The sequence below is a fragment of the Xiphophorus maculatus genome, chromosome 22, assembly GCF_002775205.1.
Source record: "Xiphophorus maculatus strain JP 163 A chromosome 22, X_maculatus-5.0-male, whole genome shotgun sequence".
In the NCBI taxonomy this organism is placed as follows: Eukaryota; Metazoa; Chordata; class Actinopteri; order Cyprinodontiformes; family Poeciliidae; genus Xiphophorus; species Xiphophorus maculatus.
The window spans coordinates 2,400,382-2,411,506 of record NC_036464.1 but is presented as its reverse complement, the minus strand read 5'-3'; positions in this window follow the sequence as shown (position 1 = coordinate 2,411,506).

Genomic DNA, 11,125 nt, shown 5'->3' with positions numbered 1-11,125 from the left:
ATCTCGGGACTATCGCAGAAGACACATTGAACTGTCATACGCTGCAAACGCTTTTCGAATATGTATTACGGTTCCCGAACAAGAAGGATTTGTTTCCAATGCTTTTTTGTCAGTAAAATGTGTTTGCTCAAACACACAATTGTGTGTTTGAGAGCTCAGCGCTCAGAGCTCACACCTGCTGAGACCATTATTTACCATAGCAACGGACCTCAAGAGGCTATTGGCTGCTGATTTGGACTACAGATACGCATCGCTGTAGTTCTATCTATCCTCAGTTGAAACAGATCAGGACTGAGAACTGGCCTTTAGAACTACCTGCTGCTATGGGCTGTATATAACTGATTGAACTCAGTAACTGTTACACATGGGATTAGTTTGGAACTTTAAAATTAAGCATACTGAAAATTTCAAAATAAAAGCCTTGAATATTTTACATGACGTAATTGCTCTTTTTGGCCGTATATGACTTTTTCATCCAAAGCAATGTTACACATGGGATTAGTTTGGAACTTTAAAATGGAGCATAATAATAATTTCAAAATAAAAGCCTTGAATATTTTACATGACGTAATTGCTCTTATTGGCCGTATATGACTTTTTCATCCAAAGCAATGTTACACATGGGATTAGTTCGGAACTTTAAAATGGAGCATAATAATAATTTCAAAATAAAAGCCTTGAATATTTTTACATCAGGTAATTGCGCTTTTTGGCTTTATGTGACTTTTTTATCCAAAGCACTGTTACACAATGGAATAGTTTGGCCCTCTGAAATGAAGCATACTGAAAATTTCAAAATAAAAGCCTTGAATATTTTTACGTCATGTAATTGCTCTTTTTGGCCGTATATGACTTTTTCATCCAAAGCACTGTTACACATGGGATTTGTTCGGAACTTTAAAATGGAGCATAATAATAATTTCAAAATAAAAGCCTTGAATATTTTTACATCAGGTAATTGCGCTTTTTGGCTTTATGTGACTTTTTCATCCAAAGCACTGTTACACATGGGATTAGTTCGGAACTTTAAAATGGAGCATAATAATAATTTCAAAATAAAAGCCTTGCATATTTTTACATCAGGTAATTGCTCTTTTTGGCTTTATGTGACTTTTTTATCCAAAGCACTGTTACACATGGGATTCGTTCAGAACTTTAAAATGGAGCATACTGAAAATTTCAAAATAAAAGCCTTGAATATTTTTACATCATGCAATTGCTGTTTTTGGCTTTGTATGACTTTTTCATCCAAAGCACTGTTACACATGGGATTAGTTCGGAACTTTAAAATGGAGAATAATAATTTCAAAATAAAAGCCTTGAATATTTTCACATCAGGTAATTGCTTTTTTTGGCCGTAAATGACTTTTTCATCCAAAGCAATGTTACACATGGGATTAGTTTGGAACTTTAAAATGGAGAATAATAATTTCAAAATAAAAGCCTTGAATATTTTTACATCAGGTAATTGCTGTTTTTGGCTTTATTTGACGTTTTCATCCAAAGCACTGTTACACATGGGATTACTTTGGAACTTTAAAATGGAGAATAATAATAATTTCAAAATAAAAGCCTTGAATAATTTTACATCAGGTAATTGCTTTTTTTGGCCGTATATGACTTTTTCATCCAAAGCAATGTTACACATGGGATTAGTTTGGAACTTTAAAATGGAGAATAATAATTTCAAAATAAAAGCCTTGAATAGTTTTACATCAGGTAATTGCTGTTTTTGGCTTTATTTGACGTTTTCATCCAAAGCACTGTTACACATGGGATTACTTAGGAACTTTAAAATGGAGAATAATAATAATTTCAAAATAAAAGCCTTGAATATTTTTACATCAGGTAATTGCTGTTTTTGGCTTTATATGACTTTTTCATCCAAAGCACTGTTACACATGGGATTAGTTTGGAACTTTAAAATGGAGCATAATAATAATTTCAAAATAAAAGCCTTGAATATTTTTACATCAGGTAATTGCTGTTTTTGGCTTTATATGACTTTTTCATCCAAAGCACTGTTACACATGGGATTAGTTTGGAACTTTAAAATGGAGCATAATAATAATTTCAAAATAAAAGCCTTGAATATTTTTACATCAGGTAATTGCTCTTTTTGGCTTTATTTGACTTTTTCATCCAAAGCACTGTTACACGTGGTATTAGTTTGGCCCTTTGAAATGAAGCATTCTGAAAATTTCAAAATAAAAGCCTTGAATAATTTTACATGACGTAATTGCTCTTTTTGGCTTTATTTGACTTTTTCATCCAAAGCACTGTTACACGTGGTATTAGTTTGGCCCTTTGAAATGAAGCATACTGAAAATTTCAAAATAAAAGCCTTGAATATTTTTTACATCAGCTACTTGTGTTTTGAGCATTATATAACTATTTTAACCCAAGGACTATTACTCATGGGATTAGTTTGGCCCTTTGAAATGAAGTTTAACAAAACTTCCAAAATAAAAGCCTTGACAACATTTTAAATCGTACCGAACGGTGCACGTCCGCCTCGCTTAACGTTCTTGCGGTTCTCCGCGTGCCACTGCTTACGTCGCGGCGTTCTTTGGCGTCGACGCCGATTTGTGGCGCGACGATGCCGGGCCCGAACTCCACGGCCGCGCCTTGGCAGGCCCCGGCTAAATTTCTTCCGAAATTTTCTAGTTGGGGCCTGCCATGCAAAGCAATGGCAGGAACCTATTGTTATTGTCGGAGAAAGTGTTTCTTTATTCTTCTTTATTTTTCTTCCGTAACCGTTAATGCGGCTCATACCGCTTGGTGCACACCTACAAATGAGGTATCAAAACCTGCAGAAAATTCACGCCATTCCAGCTATTACTTCTGGTGGGATTTGGCCTTAACGTGGCGACATAATTCGCAAAAAACTACGAAAAAAACCCCATTATAACTCAATGGGAAAAATCCTAGAAATACCCTATTTTTGAGGATTTGCTGTGTCGTCACAAATTCACCTAGAAATGCCATTCAAATTTCATTTTGTAGATACGTCTGTGATCTCTTCGAAAGTGAAGACGGCTCGTCGATACCAGTTACGGTTTGTCCACAATTTGCCTCTAAGCGACCCAAACTTTCTCATTTTTCCTAAAGTTAGAGTGCGTCTCTGGCTGCTTAGAGTGAGAGATGAAGACAACTTTTTCAGCCCAAATCATTTTTGAAATCGCCATCACGCCCACAAATATCGCACGATTAGTATCAAAATCGGTCCTGACATTGATACGCCTGTCTGCTCCGGTAAAATGTTTTCGAAATTTATCTAGACCGTACGGTTTTCTGTCACGGTGCTTCAGAGCAAAGTCATGCGACAGGATTTTCTGAGGCTGTCTGAGGCTCTCTCCCATGTATTTGAATAGAATTTCAGATCTGGGCACAACATTTCTTTCTCTCATCACTGTAAATGCTCTGAGTGAGGTACAGATATGAATCTCGGGACTATCGCAGACGACACATAGGCCTCTCATACGCTCGAAACGCTTTTCGAATATGTATTACGGTTCCCGAACAAGAAGGATTTGTTTCCAATGCTTTTTTTCAGTAAACCGTGTTGGCTCAAACACACAATTGTGTGTTTGAGCATGTATGACTCACAGCTCACACCTGCTGAGACCATTATTTACCATGGCAACGGAACTCAAGAGGCTGTTGGCTGCTGATTTGGACTACAAATTCGCATCGCTGTAGTTCTATCTATCCTCAGTTGAAACAGATCAGGACTGAGAACTGGCCTTTAGAACTACCCGCTGCTATGGGCTGTATATAACTGATTTAACTCAGTAACTGTTACACATGGGATTATTTTGGAACTTTAAAATTAAGCATACTGAAAATTTCAAAATAAAAGCCTTGAATATTTTTACATCAGGTAATTGCTCTTTTTGGCTTTATTTGACTTTTTCATCCAAACCACTCTTACACGTGGTATTAGTTCAGAACTTTAAAATGAAGCATACTGAAAATTTCAAAATAAAAGCCTTGAATATTTTTACATGACGTAATTGCTCTTTTTGGCTTTATTTGACTTTTTCATCCAAAGCACTCTTACACGTGGTATTAGTTCAGAACTTTAAAATGAAGCATACTGAAAATTTCAAAATAAAAGCCTTGAATATTTTTACATCATGTAATTGCTCTTTTTGGCTTTATTTGACTTTTTCATCCAAAGCACTGTTACACATGGTATTAGTTTGGCCCTTTGAAATGAAGCATACTGAAAATTTCAAAATAAAAGCCTTGAATATTTTTACATGACGTAATTGCTCTTTTTGGCTTTATTTGACTTTTTCATCCAAAGCACTCTTACACGTGGTATTAGTTCGGAACTTTAAAATGAAGCATACTGAAAATTTCAAAATAAAAGCCTTGAATATTTTTACATCAGCTACTTGTGTTTTGAGCATTATATAACTATTTTAACCCAAGGACTATTACGCATGGGATTAGTTTGGCCCTTTGAAATGAAGTTTAACAAAACTTCCAAAATAAAAGCCTTGAGAAAATTTTAAATCGTACCGAATGGTGCACGTCCACCTCACTTAACGTTCTTGCGGTTCTCCGCATGCCACTGATTACGTAGCGGCGTTCTTTAGCGTCGATGCAAATTTGTGGCGTGACGACGCCGGGCCCAAACCCCACGGGCGCGCCTTGGCAGGCCCCGGCTAAATTTCTTCAGAAATTTTGTTTTTCTAGTTGGGGCCTGCCATGCAAAGCAATGGCAGGAACCTATTACTCTACACCCAACAAGCGTCTCTTTAATATTATTATAATTCTTTATTTTTCTTCCGTAACCGTTAATGCGGCTCGTACCGCTGGGTGCACACCTACAAATGAGGTATCAAAACGTGCAGAAAATTCACGCCATTGGAGCTATTATTTTTGGTGGGATTTGGGCTTAACGTGGCGACATAATTCGCAAAAAACTGCGAAAAAAACCCCATTATAACTCAATGGGAAAAATCCTAGAAATACCCTATTTTTGAGGATTTGCTGTGTCGTCACAAATTCACCTAGAAATGCCATTCAAATTTCATTTTGTAGATACGTCTGTGATCTCTTCGAAAGTGAAGACGGCTCGTCGATACCAGTTACGGTTTGTCCACAATTTGCCTCTAAGCGACCCAAAGTTTCTCATTTTTGCTCAAGTTAGAGTGCGTTTCTGGCTGCTTAGAGTGAGAGATGAAGACAACTTTTTCAACCCAAATCATTTTTGAAATCGCCATCACGCCCACAAATATCGCACGATTAGTATCAAAATCGGTCCTGACATTGATACGCCTGTCTGCTCCGGTAAAATGTTTTCGAAATTTATCTAGACCGTACGGTTTTCTGTCACGGTGCTTCAGAGCAAAGTCATGCGACAGGATTTTCTGAGGCTGTCTGAGGCTCTCTCCCATGTATTTGAATAGAATTTCAGATCTGGGCACAACATTTCTTTCTCTCATCGCTGTAAATGTTCTGAGTGAGGTACAGATATGAATCTCGGGACTATCGCAGAAGACACATTGAACTGTCATACGCTGCAAACGCTTTTCGAATATGTATTACGGTTCCCGAACAAGAAGGATTTGTTTCCAATGCTTTTTTGTCAGTAAAATGTGTTTGCTCAAACACACAATTGTGTGTTTGAGAGCTCAGCGCTCAGAGCTCACACCTGCTGAGACCATTATTTACCATAGCAACGGAACTCAAGAGGCTATTGGCTGCTGATTTGGACTACAGATACGCATCGCTGTAGTTCTATCTATCCTCAGTTGAAACAGATCAGGACTGAGAACTGGCCTTTAGAACTACCTGCTGCTATGGGCTGTATATAACTGATTGAACTCAGTAACTGTTACACATGGGATTAGTTTGGAACTTTAAAATTAAGCATACTGAAAATTTCAAAATAAAAGCCTTGAATATTTTACATGACGTAATTGCTCTTTTTGGCCGTATATGACTTTTTCATCCAAAGCAATGTTACACATGGGATTAGTTTGGAACTTTAAAATGGAGCATAATAATAATTTCAAAATAAAAGCCTTGAATATTTTACATGACGTAATTGCTCTTATTGGCCGTATATGACTTTTTCATCCAAAGCAATGTTACACATGGGATTAGTTCGGAACTTTAAAATGGAGCATAATAATAATTTCAAAATAAAAGCCTTGAATATTTTTACATCAGGTAATTGCGCTTTTTGGCTTTATGTGACTTTTTTATCCAAAGCACTGTTACACAATGGAATAGTTTGGCCCTCTGAAATGAAGCATACTGAAAATTTCAAAATAAAAGCCTTGAATATTTTTATGTCATGTAATTGCTCTTTTTGGCCGTATATGACTTTTTCATCCAAAGCACTGTTACACATGGGATTTGTTCGGAACTTTAAAATGGAGCATAATAATAATTTCAAAATAAAAGCCTTGAATATTTTTACATCAGGTAATTGCGCTTTTTGGCTTTATGTGACTTTTTCATCCAAAGCACTGTTACACATGGGATTAGTTCGGAACTTTAAAATGGAGCATAATAATAATTTCAAAATAAAAGCCTTGCATATTTTTACATCAGGTAATTGCGCTTTTTGGCTTTATGTGACTTTTTTATCCAAAGCACTGTTACACATGGGATTCGTTCAGAACTTTAAAATGGAGCATACTGAAAATTTCAAAATAAAAGCCTTGAATAGTTTTTACATCATGCAATTGCTGTTTTTGGCTTTGTATGACTTTTTCATCCAAAGCACTGTTACACATGGGATTAGTTCGGAACTTTAAAATGAAGTTTAACAAAACTTCCAAAATAAAAGCCTTGACAAAAATTTTAAATCGTACTGAATGGTGCACGTCCGCCTCGCTTAACGTTCTTGCGGTTCTCCGCGTGCCATTGATTACGTTGCGGCGTTCTTTAGCGTCGATGCCGATTTGTGGCGTGACGACGCCGGGCCCGAACCCCACGGGCGCGCCTTGGCAGGCCCCGGCTAAATTTCTTCCGAAATTTTCTAGTTGGGGCCTGCCATGCAAAGCAATGGCAGGAACCTATTACTCTACACCCAACAAAGTGTCTCTTTATTATAATTCTTTATTTTTCTTCCGTCACCGTTAATGCGGCTCATACCGCTGGGTGCACACCTACAAATGAGGTATCAAAACGTGCAGAAAATTCACGCCATTGGAGCTATTATTTTTGGTGGGATTTGGGCTTAACGTGGCGACATAATTCGCAAAAAACTGCGAAAAAAACCCCATTATAACTCAATGGGAAAAATCCTAGAAATACCCTATTTTTGAGGATTTGCTGTGTCGTCACAAATTCACCTAGAAATGCCATTCAAATTTCATTTTGTAGATACGTCTGTGATCTCTTCGAAAGTGAAGACGGCTCGTCGATACCAGTTACGGTTTGTCCACAATTTGCCTCTAAGCGACCCAAAGTTTCTCATTTTTGCTCAAGTTAGAGTGCGTTTCTGGCTGCTTAGAGTGAGAGATGAAGACAACTTTTTCAACCCAAATCATTTTTGAAATCGCCATCACGCCCACAAATATCGCACGATTAGTATCAAAATCGGTCCTGACATTGATACGCCTGTCTGCTCCGGTAAAATGTTTTCGAAATTTATCTAGACCGTACGGTTTTCTGTCACGGTGCTTCAGAGCAAAGTCATGCGACAGGATTTTCTGAGGCTGTCTGAGGCTCTCTCCCATGTATTTGAATAGAATTTCAGATCTGGGCACAACATTTCTTTCTCTCATCACTGTAAATGCTCTGAGTGAGGTACAGATATGAATCTCGGGACTATCGCAGAAGACACATTGAACTGTCATACGCTGCAAACGCTTTTCGAATATGTATTACGGTTCCCGAACAAGAAGGATTTGTTTCCAATGCTTTTTTGTCAGTAAAATGTGTTTGCTCAAACACACAATTGTGTGTTTGAGAGCTCAGCGCTCAGAGCTCACACCCTGCTGAGACCATTATTTACCATAGCAACGGAACTCAAGAGGCTATTGGCTGCTGATTTGGACTACAGATACGCATCGCTGTAGTTCTATCTATCCTCAGTTGAAACAGATCAGGACTGAGAACTGGCCTTTAGAACTACCTGCTGCTATGGGCTGTATATAACTGATTTAACTCAGTAACTGTTACACATGGGATTAGTTTGGAACTTTAAAATTAAGCATACTGAAAATTTCAAAATAAAAGCCTTGAATATTTTACATGACGTAATTGCTCTTTTTGGCCGTATATGACTTTTTCATCCAAAGCAATGTTACACATGGGATTAGTTTGGAACTTTAAAATGGAGCATAATAATAATTTCAAAATAAAAGCCTTGAATATTTTACATGACGTAATTGCTCTTATTGGCCGTATATGACTTTTTCATCCAAAGCAATGTTACACATGGGATTAGTTCGGAACTTTAAAATGGAGCATAATAATAATTTCAAAATAAAAGCCTTGAATATTTTACATGACGTAATTGCTCTTATTGGCCGTATATGACTTTTTCATCCAAAGCAATGTTACACATGGGATTAGTTCGGAACTTTAAAATGGAGCATAATAATAATTTCAAAATAAAAGCCTTGAATATTTTTACATAATGTAATTGCTTTTTTTGGCCGTATATGATGTTTTCATCCAAAGCACTGTTACACATGGGATTAGTTTTGAACTTTAAAATGAAGCTTAACAAAAATTTCAAAATAAAAGCCTTGAATATTTTTACATCATGTAATTGCTCTTTTGAGCTTTATTTGACTTTTTCATCCAAAGCAATGTTACACATGGGATTAGTTCGGAACTTTAAAATGGAGCATAATAATAATTTCAAAATAAAAGCCTTGAATATTTTTACATCAGGTAATTGCGCTTTTTGGCTTTATGTGACTTTTTTATCCAAAGCACTGTTACACATGGGATTCGTTCAAAACTTTAAAATGGAGCATACTGAAAATTTCAAAATAAAAGCCTTGAATATTTTTACATCATGCAATTGCTGTTTTTGGCTTTGTATGACTTTTTCATCCAAAGCACTGTTACACATGGTATTAGTTCGGAACTTTAAAATGAAGTTTAACAAAACTTCCAAAATAAAAGCCTTGACAAAAATTTTAAATCGTACTGAATGGTGCACGTCCGCCTCGCTTAACGTTCTTGCGGTTCTCCGCGTGCCATTGATTACGTTGCGGCGTTCTTTAGCGTCGATGCCGATTTGTGGCGTGACGACGCCGGGCCCGAACCCCACGGGCGCGCCTTGGCAGGCCCCGGCTAAATTTCTTCCGAAATTTTCTAGTTGGGGCCTGCCATGCAAAGCAATGGCAGGAACCTATTACTATTGTCGGAGAGAAGCGTCTCTTTAATATTATTATTATTATTATTATTATAGAACTTTATTTTTCTTCCGTAACCGTTAATGCGGCTCATACCGCTGGGTGCACACCTACAAATGAGGTATCAAAACGTGCAGAAAATTCACGCCATTGGAGCTATTACTTCTGGTGGGATTTGGGCTTAACGTGGCGACATAATTCGCAAAAAACTACGAAAAAAACCCCATTATAACTCAATGGGAAAAATCCTAGAAATACCCTATTTTTGAGGATTTGCTGTGTCGTCACAAATTCACCTAGAAATGCCATTCAAATTTCATTTTGTAGATACGTCTGTGATCTCTTCGAAAGTGAAGACGGCTCGTCGATACCAGTTATGGTTTGTCCACAATTTGCCTCTAAGCGACCCAAAGTTTCTCATTTTTGCTCATATTAGAGTGACAGCCGACCTCGGATCAGATATGGGCACAACATTTCTTTCTCTCATCGCTGTAAATGCTCTGAGTGAGGTACAGATATGAATCTCGGGACTATCGCAGAAGACACATTGAACTGTCATACGCTCGAAACGCTTTTCGAATATGTATTACGGTTCCCGAACAAGAAGGATTTGTTTCCAATGCTTTTTTTCAGTAAAGTGTGTTTGCTCAAACACACTTGTGTGTTTGAGAGCTCACAGCTCAGAGCTCACACCTGCTGAGACCATTATTTGCCATAGCAACGGAACTCAAGAGGCTATTGGCTGCTGGTTAGGACTACGAATACGCATCACTGTAGTTCTATCTATCCTCAGTTGAAACAGATCAGGACTGAGAACTGGCCTTTAGAACTACTGCTGCTATGGGCTGTATATAACTGATTTAACTCAGTAACTGTTACACATGGGATTAGTTTGGAACTTTAAAATGGAGCATAATAATAATTTCAAAATAAAAGCCTTGAATATTTTTACATCAGGTAATTGCTGTTTTTGGCTTTATTTGACGTTTTCATCCAAAGCACTGTTACACATGGGATTACTTTGGAACTTTAAAATGGAGAATAATAATTTCAAAATAAAAGCCTTGAATATTTTCACATCAGGTAATTGCTTTTTTTGGCCGTATATGACTTTTTCATCCAAAGCAATGTTACACATGGGATTAGTTTGGAACTTTAAAATGGAGAATAATAATTTCAAAATAAAAGCCTTGAATATTTTTACATCAGGTAATTGCTGTTTTTGGCTTTATTTGACGTTTTCATCCAAATCACTGTTACACATGGGATTACTTTGGAACTTTAAAATGGAGAATAATAATAATTTCAAAATAAAAGCCTTGAATATTTTTACATCAGGTAATTGCTTTTTTTGGCCGTATATGACTTTTTCATCCAAAGCAATGTTACACATGGGATTAGTTTGGAACTTTAAAATGGAGAATAATAATAATTTCAAAATAAAAGCCTTGAATATTTTTACATCAGGTAATTGCTGTTTTTGGCTTTATATGACTTTTTCATCCAAAGCACTGTTACACATGGGATTAGTTTGGAACTTTAAAATGGAGCATAATAATAATTTCAAAATAAAAGCCTTGAATATTTTTACATCAGGTAATTGCTGTTTTTGGCTTTATTTGACGTTTTCATCCAAAGCACTGTTACACATGGGATTACTTTGGAACTTTAAAATGGAGAATAATAATAATTTCAAAATAAAAGCCTTGAATATTTTTACATGACGTAATTGCTCTTTTTGGCTTTATTTGACTTTTTCATCCAAAGCACTGTTACACATG